Source organism: Aythya marila, assembly GCF_965140915.1.
Source record: "Aythya marila genome assembly, chromosome: 4".
Classification (NCBI taxonomy): Eukaryota; Metazoa; Chordata; class Aves; order Anseriformes; family Anatidae; genus Aythya; species Aythya marila.
The window spans coordinates 5214500-5225115 of record NC_139045.1 but is presented as its reverse complement, the minus strand read 5'-3'; the positions used below and the strand labels follow the sequence as shown (position 1 = coordinate 5225115).

The 10616-nt window shown below is 39.0% G+C and overlaps 1 long non-coding RNA gene across 1 annotated transcript; it reads left to right on the top strand.

Moving 5' to 3' along the window:
* The first annotated feature begins 2964 nt into the window (after positions 1 to 2964).
* On the top strand, positions 2965 to 5855 carry LOC309878052. The gene is made up of 3 exons (XR_014317473.1): positions 2965 to 3120; positions 3499 to 3626; positions 5289 to 5855. It is a non-coding gene; the product is annotated as an uncharacterized lncRNA (long non-coding RNA).
* Positions 5856 to 10616: the final 4761 nt, after the last annotated feature.

Below are 10616 nucleotides of genomic sequence, written 5' to 3'. Positions count from 1 at the left end.
CCACGATCAACTTGTGGGAAAACAGGACAAAGATCACACAATGTATACTTGCAGGGAAAAAGACATTTATACATCACACCTCCATTATTTTTTGTCCAATATCAGGCATTTTGACATGCATTTTGGAGGAGCACCTAGAACCTATAAAGCCACATAGCTGCTAACCATCCTTGACAAACAGAGCACTTCAAATAGGTCTGCAAATTACTACTTGACTCTAAAGGTTTTGAGCTTATCTTTCTGTGTTTTAGTTTCCTATTGTATAACACATGAATAATGATTCTTTTTACTGCTTTGTAATTCGTTAATTTGAGAAAAATGCTTTGAAATTGGAGATTTTTTTATATATCCTAAATATTATTATGTCAAGTACATTAAATAAAGTTATCCTACTGTGATGACATTTACCAGTAGTGAATTATAAAATATATTTCAGTGGAGAACACCCAAAGGCCCAAGCTAACAGAGACTCAAAACACATTTCTAATACAGTTCATAAGGCATTTAATCCCAGAGACTCAAGTGAAGAACAGGCGAAACTCTCCTGTACTCTAAAATATTTATCAAACTGCAGACATTTTCATAAAGGTTAAAAAAAATATATTTGCCAGATGTGCAAGTCTGAAGCAGCTTTAACTGGAAGTCTTTTTTCAAGACGAGGGAACTTGGAGCTCATATTTTACCAACATAACTGCCTCAGTCTGCAACAGGGTGCTTTACCAACCCAGGCTATGGCAGAACCATTGCAGGCTGTTTTGGTGTTGCTTCACACCCACTTTTTGCACCTCAGTGTCCAGGACAGGTTTTCATCTCAGCTTGTGGTCAGAGGAAGGCAGAGACCAGCCTGTGAGACCAGATCTCTCCCTGACTGAAGTTGGACTAGATGATTAGTGCCCTTAATCAAATCAAAAGGAGCTGAAGGTTTTAGCCTTTTTTAAGAGGCTTTCAGCCCAGCAGCTAAGGATCAATCTCTAAATGCTGGAGTAATCGTCTATATCCTTTTACTCCTTTTAATGTTCAAGAGCAATATGCTGCTATGCTGGCAGACACACCAGCAGATCTGAAATTGGAGAAAAACAACAATATAAGCACAAGCAGTTTAGCAGTTCCTCCTGAGGACACAGTCAATTTTGGTCAAAACCATGTATCTGGTGACCCAGACTCCTCTCTGTCTCTTTACAAGTTCTTTCTTACCACTATAAACAAGGTAAAAAATGGGAGGGGGAGTTTTATACAGGTCTCCGAAACAGAGACCTTTTAATCCTTTTCAGCTTTGAGATCACATTGGAATAATCTTTTGAGTCACTAAAGGCCCCTCACCGTAGAGCTAAACAAGATCACAAGGGTGACCCCTGGAAAAAGGTCTAGAGTTGTTGTTACTGTCTGAAATAGATTCAGCAATCTCTTGGGCAAGCTATTCAGTGAGCAAACCAGATGGGATTGCATCCAGAATCTGACATTTCATTCGGTGACAGCAGATTATGTTTCCGGGCTGGTACCTGTCTGTTCAGCAAAGCTGCAGCTTTGAACGGGGGGAAGCAATCCTGAAAAACATCGCCCCAGGAATGATGCCTTGGAGACCTTTGGATCAGAACACAGCGAGGTGGGAGAAGGGTAAAAAGAGCTCCTTTCATTGCCGTGTGGAGAATGGAGAGAGAGAAGGAGGCAAAGAAACTAAGAGATACGGTTTATAGCTGGTGGGAAAGTTTTCCTGAAATGTCAGCCTGTAACGTACCTCGGTAAGAATGAATCATTACTGTAAGCTGTGTCCTTATTACGAACCTTTCTTTGTGGTTGTAACCTTCCTGCCACTTCGGATTCTGTCAGGCTTTCTCCCCAGTACCGAATGGTGAGAGCTGTGCTGCAAAATTATGCACTGGCTGCGCTCAGAACAGACTTCTGGCTTCCTGATGAATATTCAGGCAGCAACTACTGTGAGATGTTTGTCGTGTTCATTTTTTTGTTCTTTTTACCATTCAGAACCTAGGAAGCAGCATATTTTTCAGTTCATTGCCTTCAGGTTAGTTTACCAAATCATTTTTTTTACAGATTTTTACCAAAAACAAACAAAAATGTTCTGCCAATTTGCACAAAACGCAATAACTTACTTTCATACCAAGAAGAAAGGACACAATAATGAAGGCTTAAGCTTGATAACTTCAGTTTCAGTTTCACTGTCCACCTAGAGCCACTGGGCATGTACACAGCCTGAAATAAGAACCTCGGCTTCCCTTAGCAAAGAATCCAATCCGATAATCTGGGTGACTGTCACACATCACTATGAACGTACAGTGTCTATTTGGAGCACGTTTGTACTCATGGAGCAGTTACAAGGACTGGAGCAGTCTCTCTGTTTATGAGCTGTGCTTATCTTGGACTTCAAACATTAACTCCAAGCCACGTGTCATTTTGTTACCTGCATTTTGAAGCAGAATTCCAAGGGAAGTTGGCATAAGCTCATAACATTTTGGCTATTATCTTTTGGACAAGGAGAGGCTTGTATGACGATACACCCTTTCTAGTCTGCAAAGGGAGGAAAGGATGGGGCATTTAAACCACATATCACCTGGTTGCAGAAGGTGGTGAAAAAGACAAAAAGTCTTATGACAGAGAAGTTGAGAGCTTAAAAAGTAGGAAGAACTAATCTACTGGATGAGCATTTTGACCCAAAGTAGGTAGAGCAATTGCTGGAGGGAGTGCAGTCACAATGAAATGATAGACTTCTAGTTATGGGAAAGAGAAAAGCACACTGCATTTAGATAGTGTCTTCTCACAAATAAATTTGGTACCTTACAAGTAACGACAGATCATATTTTTGTTCTTTTTGTAGCTCACTTAGGCTTTGCTGTCACATCTGTGTATGCCCAAAGAACAAAAACACGACCCAGAATTGTCTATGCAAAACAAATTCTTCTTGAAAGTTTGTTTAAACAACAAAGAAGTCTGGAGAGTCAACAATAGGCACAGGAGTCACTTTGCTGAACTGTATGTTCAGTTTCAAAGGGAGCATTACTTTGCACCTCACAATACAAACACAAGTGGAGGACCTGGAGTCTCTTCAGACTGCAGAAACCTAACACATGCCAGGCCCAGTGGACTGGGAGCAAACAGCACAGTCTGGTAAGTGTCCAAGGAGCAGACTGACCTGGTTTGTGGCTGCGTTAACTCCTGTATTTCATTGTGTTTCAGTTGGTCCTGACAGATGTGACCACATTTTGCTTGGCATTTCTAAATCCTTATATAGATTATATTTGTGTATGGCCTTTAAAATCCATGCTCAGCATTTAAAATATATTCATTTACATGTTAATTTACAAAGGACTCAAGTAGTTTGCAGCAGAGTGTTTAATAGTAATTAGAGAAATTTTAGGAGATTTATTATTGTGATGAATAATTTTTCACGTTAACACTATTACTCAGAGTTGGATTGTAATGATAGGAAAAAAATACAACCATGCAAGAAAAAGAACATTTCAACAGTATGCTTTTGTTCTCTAGAAAAGTGTGCTGCAGAATCATCTTTCAAGATGTTATGAGAGAAGGAAAAATTAAGCTCAGAGTAACTGGAAAAAAGAGAACATTTGGATAGGAAGGACAAAGAAGCATAACGGAAGAAGTTAAATAAGGTAGAAGACAAAGAAAGCTTTGAATTTGTAAAGTGAGGTGTACCTCTGGCAGAATCATCACTGTATTCATATCCAAATTTTCCTTTATAAAAAGCCTTCCATCTCAATCTTCTGTAAGTCTGGAAATAAAAGCAGATGATCAAGAGAAAATTACTTGCATTGTAGGCTTTCATATATAGTTGTCTTTTCAGGAAAATTGTTCTTCCCAACTAAATTTTAGAGACAAGTGTCAGTACTCCATAAACATCATTGTGACACTTCCAGTGTTAACATATTCACTGATGATTTAGGGAAATAAACAAGTGCTTCTACATTGAGCTCTGACCCTAATGTGTCTAAATAACTATACTGACTACACTGAGGTAAGGCAGTTTCAAATTTCCCTCTGTAGGAGCTTGGCAATGCACTAGAGTGAAGATCGTGATCTTATTACCGGAACAGGGTGGAAATTTTACACAGAAAAGTGCAAAATTCAAAAGTGCAAAAGTCACAGAAAATCCTGCAATTTTATCACTGGAAGGGTCGTGACAGGCAATAAAGTTATTTCTTGTTTGTGTTATGTATTATCTCAAACTCCTCTAATTAACCAAAAATACATTCAGACAGAGATGGAAATGAAGTTCCTTCTAAATGAATCATTTTAATCCTGCTTGTTAAGTTTTTACTTATCCTTTAGAGCACCTTTACTGTTTTACTACATTTTTTTTTGATTTAGCAATAGTATTTTCATAGCAAACACGTTAAGACTGTTTCAGCTCACATTGCTTGGAGTTCCTTAGCTCGGTAAAGCTGCTACTTGACTTCATCCAGAGCGTGGTTTCAAAGCTGTGTATGAACAGCTGGCTACCTGCTGTGGGGGTGGCTCCATGTGATCGGGAGCCTTTGTGTCTGGTAGCTTTGATCTGCTTCAGCTGACCCGTATCACAAAACTACCTCATTTCTTGCTGCCACTCACGTTCACCTTGCCTCGTGTGGCTGGAGCAGTCTCCATCTACTTGCATCCTAAGCATTTGTCTATACATACGGTTTTACAGCAGAGCTATAGTGACCAGTCCCTAGTGTGCAGAGAGAGGATTTAGCAGCGAAAGTTCTTTTTTTTTTTTTTTTTTTTCAGAGTCCATTTTTAGCTACTGGCTGTTCCCTTCTGATTTTTTTTTTTTTTCTAGTTTGGTTTCACAGAGCTAAAAATGAGTGAGGCGAGCTCTGTGGAACCTGTCATTACAGCACTCAGCGAAAATTACACCAGATGAAAGCCTAGTGCAACTATTGTGGGAAACCACATCAAGAACCAGTCTGTGTATATTTACACAGCAGCCTATAAAGCTTTATTGTGATCTGACATATGACAATGTCCTCCATAATCTTCCTGTGTAATTGGAAATTGTAGAAGTACAGTTTAATGCAGCTTTTCTAGCTCAGAGAACACATTCTTCTCAGAGAATTTTGTCGATTTCTTGGAAAATTTCCCAGAGATGTAACTAAGCAGGGATGGGCTCACCTGACATAAACAGAAGAAAAGTGAAGAGAAAGCCATGATAAGTAACTTACATGCTTGTCTTTTAAACATCTCTGTGACTGTTTAAGTGTATAGGGAGGTGTAGATACAGAAGCTGAACTTTTGTGTTCAGCCAAACCATAAAACCAGTCATTTCTTCCCTACAGACACCGTGTCATGAGAGGGCTCAAGGCACAATGTTGGCTGCCAGTTCTTTCCTACAGAAGAACAATTTGTTTGACATGGAGAACACAAACAAACTTCTCACAGACTTTCCCACCTTCCCCTGCACTTCAAACAATGCAAGCTTTTCATGCTGTTTACTCAGAAAAAAATGTAGCCGAGATCCAGCAGGTGGTTTTCCACAGCTTCACACAGGAGAGGAGTCGCAGAGCTGAGAACTAAAAGCTGGATGATCTTCTTCTGAGGCAGCAGAGCGACGTGTCTTCTGACTGAAGGAGACACAGTGATGGTCAGCAGTCCCGATCCAAAGTGGCTCACACACACTTCTCCACACTTGGTACTTGTTAGTACAAAATTCAGCAGGTTTGGATAATTTCCTTTGCTCCCCTCTTCGGCCTCACCCTTTCCATCTAAGACCACAATTTTCAGGCCATTAGCTTGAAAGACTCTATAGTAGACCTAACATTTACAGCAGCCCTTGTGGTACATCTCGACAAGACAGCCCTCCCTTCAGAATCTGTAATCTCTCACTTCAGACCTTATATTTGAAGCCCTTGATTCACTGTGGTTTAAAAATAAAACAACTTTGAAGCAAAATGAATTCTTTGGCAATATGGAAACCCGCAGGCTTGTGGCCCTTTTGATCGGCCTAACTGATGCCCCTGGAAAGAGAGGCCTTCTCCTGCCTTAATAGGCATGTCCCTGAAATAGCAGACATTGACCATCTCTTCACATTTCAGGAGGAATTTAACCAAAAAACATCATCCGAGAGACATTGTTTTCAAAGATGTAGAATAAGTCACTGTATCTCCTTGAATACCGCTGTTAAAAAAAGGAAGGCGTCAGACAAGAAGAGCTTTCTTTGTGGGCCTTCTGGCTTCAGGAGAAACTGCTCCAAAGTACCTGGGGCCAAGGCTTTGACAGTCATGTCAAGACAGTCATGGGAGAGTCAGAGCCTAGTGGGAACATTAAGGCCTTCCATATTTCCAGATAAATGGTTGCTTCACAGCAATTTTACCTTGAAGCGCCTCCCTTGCTAAGCAGAAATCAGATTCCCCTGAAGTCATTACGAGGAATGCTAAATGACTTCATTTACATAGCAAGGGAAAATCCAGTTCCTTTCTCAACGAGCAGGAGTTCAGATTCCTTCTTGAAATTTTTGCTGTTCTCCTTCACGATCCCTTTCTCCAGCATAGGACAAACAACGAACTTATTGTTTCACTCTGGAATGGTATTTTCAAAATTAGCTTGGATGTTGTGAAGATTGTCGTGGTTTAACCCGACCGGCAGCTAAACACCACGCAGCCGTTCGCTCACCCTCCCCCCTCCCTCTCTGGGACGGGGGAGAGAAATGGAAAGTGAAGCCCGTGAGTTGAGATAAAGACAGTTTAATAAGACAGGAAAAAAAAAAAATAACAAAAATAATAATAACAATAATAATAATGATGATACAATGGTGATAATACGAAAGTAATAATAGTATGTACAAACAAGTGATGCACAATGCAATTGCTCACCACCCGCTGACCGATGCCCAGCCTAACCCCGAGCAGTCCGGCCCCCTCCCCCCGGCTAGCCACCCCTATATATTGTTTAGCATGACGTCAGATGGTATGGAATACCCCTTTGGCTAGTTTGGGTCACCTGTCCTGGGTCTGTCCCCTCCCAGCTCTTACTGCACCCCCCAGCCTGCCCGTTGGCAGGACAGAGCAAAGGCTGAGATGTCCTTGGCTTAGTATAAGCACTGCTCTGCAACAATTAAAGCATCGGGGTGTTATCAGCACTCTTCTCATTCTAAGCCAAAACACAGCATTCCACCAGCTACTAGGAAGAAAATTAATTCTGTGCTAACTGAAACCAGGACAAGATCTAAAGCCCAAGTTTTATATTTCACATAAAATACTAGATATGCAGGAGACAGTTTAAGATGCCCTAGAGATTTCAGTTCTCCGGTGCTATGCCAACACAGAAAAATTCAAGCCCAAATATCTGCTACATGGTAGGATTTGTACCATTCCTTATGGGAATGTCCTGATCTTTTTTTTTGCTTGTGCTCTTTGCAAATTCTGACAACAGTCTCCGGAAAGTTGTTCAGTAAAACACTGTGCAGCTGATGCATCTTTCCTGTCTTGTTTTGGGGTAGATAATGGGAAAAAAAACCCTCCCGTGTTAATTAGGAAATCTATCTGAGAAGGTCAAGATAATATAAACGACTGAAAAAAGTGACATCTTTTAAGAACATAGCATATGAAAGAGACGAATGACTCAAACTAAGCTGATTAGTAATTGTTATGGTAAATCACGGTGACCTCCAACAGCAAAGAAAACAAGCATTCAGGGCATTCAGCGATTAACTTAATTGAGATACAGTTACAGCAAGCCTCCTCTTTTTATTCCCTAGTTTAGATACAGCCCCAGTGGGTTTGCTGACCATTAGGCAAGCAGCCAAATGAGTCCTATTTATGTCCTTATTACCACTCACAGAGAGTAAACTTTCTACCATAACTAATTTTAAAAGAACACTTCTTTCCTAAGTTCCTTTCGGAAAGAAACAGTGTGCTTTAAATAGGGTAGAGGAGTTTCAGTCATTTTTAAACCATTTATGTCATTACCATTAAAGGTAGAGAGCCTGCCTTTAACCAAAATGTAAATGACTGTTTTTATAACTTAAGGTACATGTCTTCTCCAGCTTTTCTAATTTAATTTTTAAATTAATTCACCTTTTAAAAAAAAAAAAAAAGGAACTAATTTAATAAAAAGAAGGTGAATCTCTTGGATCTCAGACTGCATACATGCTACTTTGAGAAGTATGGCAGAGAAGAAAGTGTTCTTGATGGATTTGTGCCATGTTAGTGATCAGTACCTGCTCACAAAGAGTCCAACGAGCACTAGGACAAGGATAAGAAAGGGACTAATAGAGCTTGGCTGTGAGCAGCTGGGTGGAAGGAGGGAAGACAGCATCAGTGGGAAGAAGGAAAAAGGTGGAAGACAAAGCAAGACCTCCCCTGTTTGTAGATAGCAAGATGTTAGAGCAATTCAGTACTTGGGTTTAGTTGAAGCTGAACCAGCTAAGCCATTACCATTCCTGTTTTCTGTGCAGTTTAATCATCTTCTGTGTTTTCATGTAGAAACAAGACAAACCAGCATGTGTTAATTAGAAAACATGTCTGAGAAAGATAAGATAATGCAAACAACAAGAAAGTGACATTTACTGAGACCCATCACTCATCGCTCTGCTCCTCCCTCTCTCCTGCCATGTACACCTATGAGTGAGGTAATCTTTCCTCATATATTAGCTGGCACAATTTGCTTGTATAGTTGTTTCTTTAGGCAGCTCAGTTCTTCTCTTAATAGCATAGTACCACTTTCAGAGCTTATTTTTGGAATAACAATTAAAAAAAAATCAGTTACAGTGTCTACTAGTGTTGCAGTGTCTTAAATAGTGAACTGAAAAGCAGAAGGCTGGTTAATAAAGCAAACAAGGCAAGTATTGTATAATATTACTAAAGATGAGCAAATATAGTATGGGAAGAGAAGAGGAAGTAACCCAGTAAACAACAAGACTATTAAACAGACTTTGATAGTATACAGAGCTTTAAAACACAGCATAGGAAGGAATAATTAACACACCAAGGAAAATGTATATTAAAAAAAAAAAAAAAAAAAAAAAAAGCGAAGACTAAGAAAAATCCTGTTATGGGAAGCAGACTGTATGAGAACTAACTAGCTGCCTTCTTTCAAACAAATACAAAACAGCTCTTTATTTTTCTAGTTAAAATAAAAAAATGTAGGCCTAACTTTGATGGATCTTTTTAAAACATTTGATATATTAGCCTATGAAAAATTAGCCTAGAATGGGAAAAAGCCTACTCTATAAGAGAAAATAAGAATTTAGAGGTGGGAAATGAAATGGAATCAGATCAAAATTGCAAAGAAAAACACAAATTCCATTGTTTTGGATAGTTTGTACTATCTTCGTTACTAGGGCAAAAATGCAAAGATTCAACCTGTTGCATTAAAAAGGGAAGTGTATGTTTGGAGGCAAGTTACCAGCAGAGTTCTCTAGGATTAATATGGGGACTAAAAATAGTGGATAGTGTCATAGCTAATTTTGGCACAGCGTAAGTGTGTGCTTATGACATTTTCTGATGACAAAGTTTGGAGGCAATGTCAAACTAGAAAAGGCTTGGAATATCATAAAGGTCATTGAACTTCAGTTACAGCAAGAGGATGAGGTTAAAATGTACAAAGTGCAAGGTTGTACACTTTGGAATTACTAACAGGAATTTTTACTAGCCGCTAATAATTCACGGTTTAGAAAAGAAACTTAGGTGGAAAAAAAAATTCCTCTGTTGAAGCTGAATTATGTACTACCATGGAGATTAAACTATGAATAAAATTAGCTTTTCCTACAGACAGACAAGTGTGCAAGATATTATGTAAGAATTTGTTATGACCTTTTCTGAAATTATATAAAATAAATGACAATCTTGATAGAAGAGATTAAAAAGATATAACTTATTTAGCTTATTACCTTGTTTTTTTATTTAAGGAAAATCTGAGAAAAGGTGTATCATTGCTCTCCAAACACACTGGGGATAAAGGAAGACACAAAAAACATCAAAAGGAAAACTACTTAAAGAAGAACTCAAAATCAGGGTACAGTCACCTGAGTATATTGCCATGAAAATTTATTGTGGAAATTAGAAAAGTTTCAAATTGTTAGGGACATTAAGTACTGTAATAGCTTCACTAGAAGAGTATGGATGGAAGGAAGGAAAAAAAAAAAAAAAAAAAAAAAAAAAACCTCTTTTAAGATGAAAGCTTGAAAAATTTATAAATGGGATTATATGACCTGCTTAAGTCTTTCAGGCAGGAGCTGGACTCCATACTCCATGATGCTGCGTGCTGTTTAGGAAAAAACAGATGAGCAGACAACAACAAGAGTTCAGTCAAAATATAAAGGAATAAAATTTAAACGAAATGCAGCTGTGATCTGATCAACAGAGCCTAGGTTAGCCAGCAATAAACTTGAAATTCTGGAAAACTTTCCTATTCTGTTTCTTTTGCAGCATACCCAGCTGCTCTTACAAGCACTTCTGGGACATTTCCAAAGCTGCTGTGGGAGGTAGATCTGTGTCCTGTCTGTGCACTTCTACTTTTGTTTCTATTACAACAAATGAGGTGATGATGGTTTTCACTATACCAAAAGACCAGAGCCGGAACCTCTTTTGGTAAGGCTCCTCTATACTACCCCAAAAACCATTTTGCTCCCCAGGGATATTCCCTCAGTAGCAACAGCTTTCAAGTCT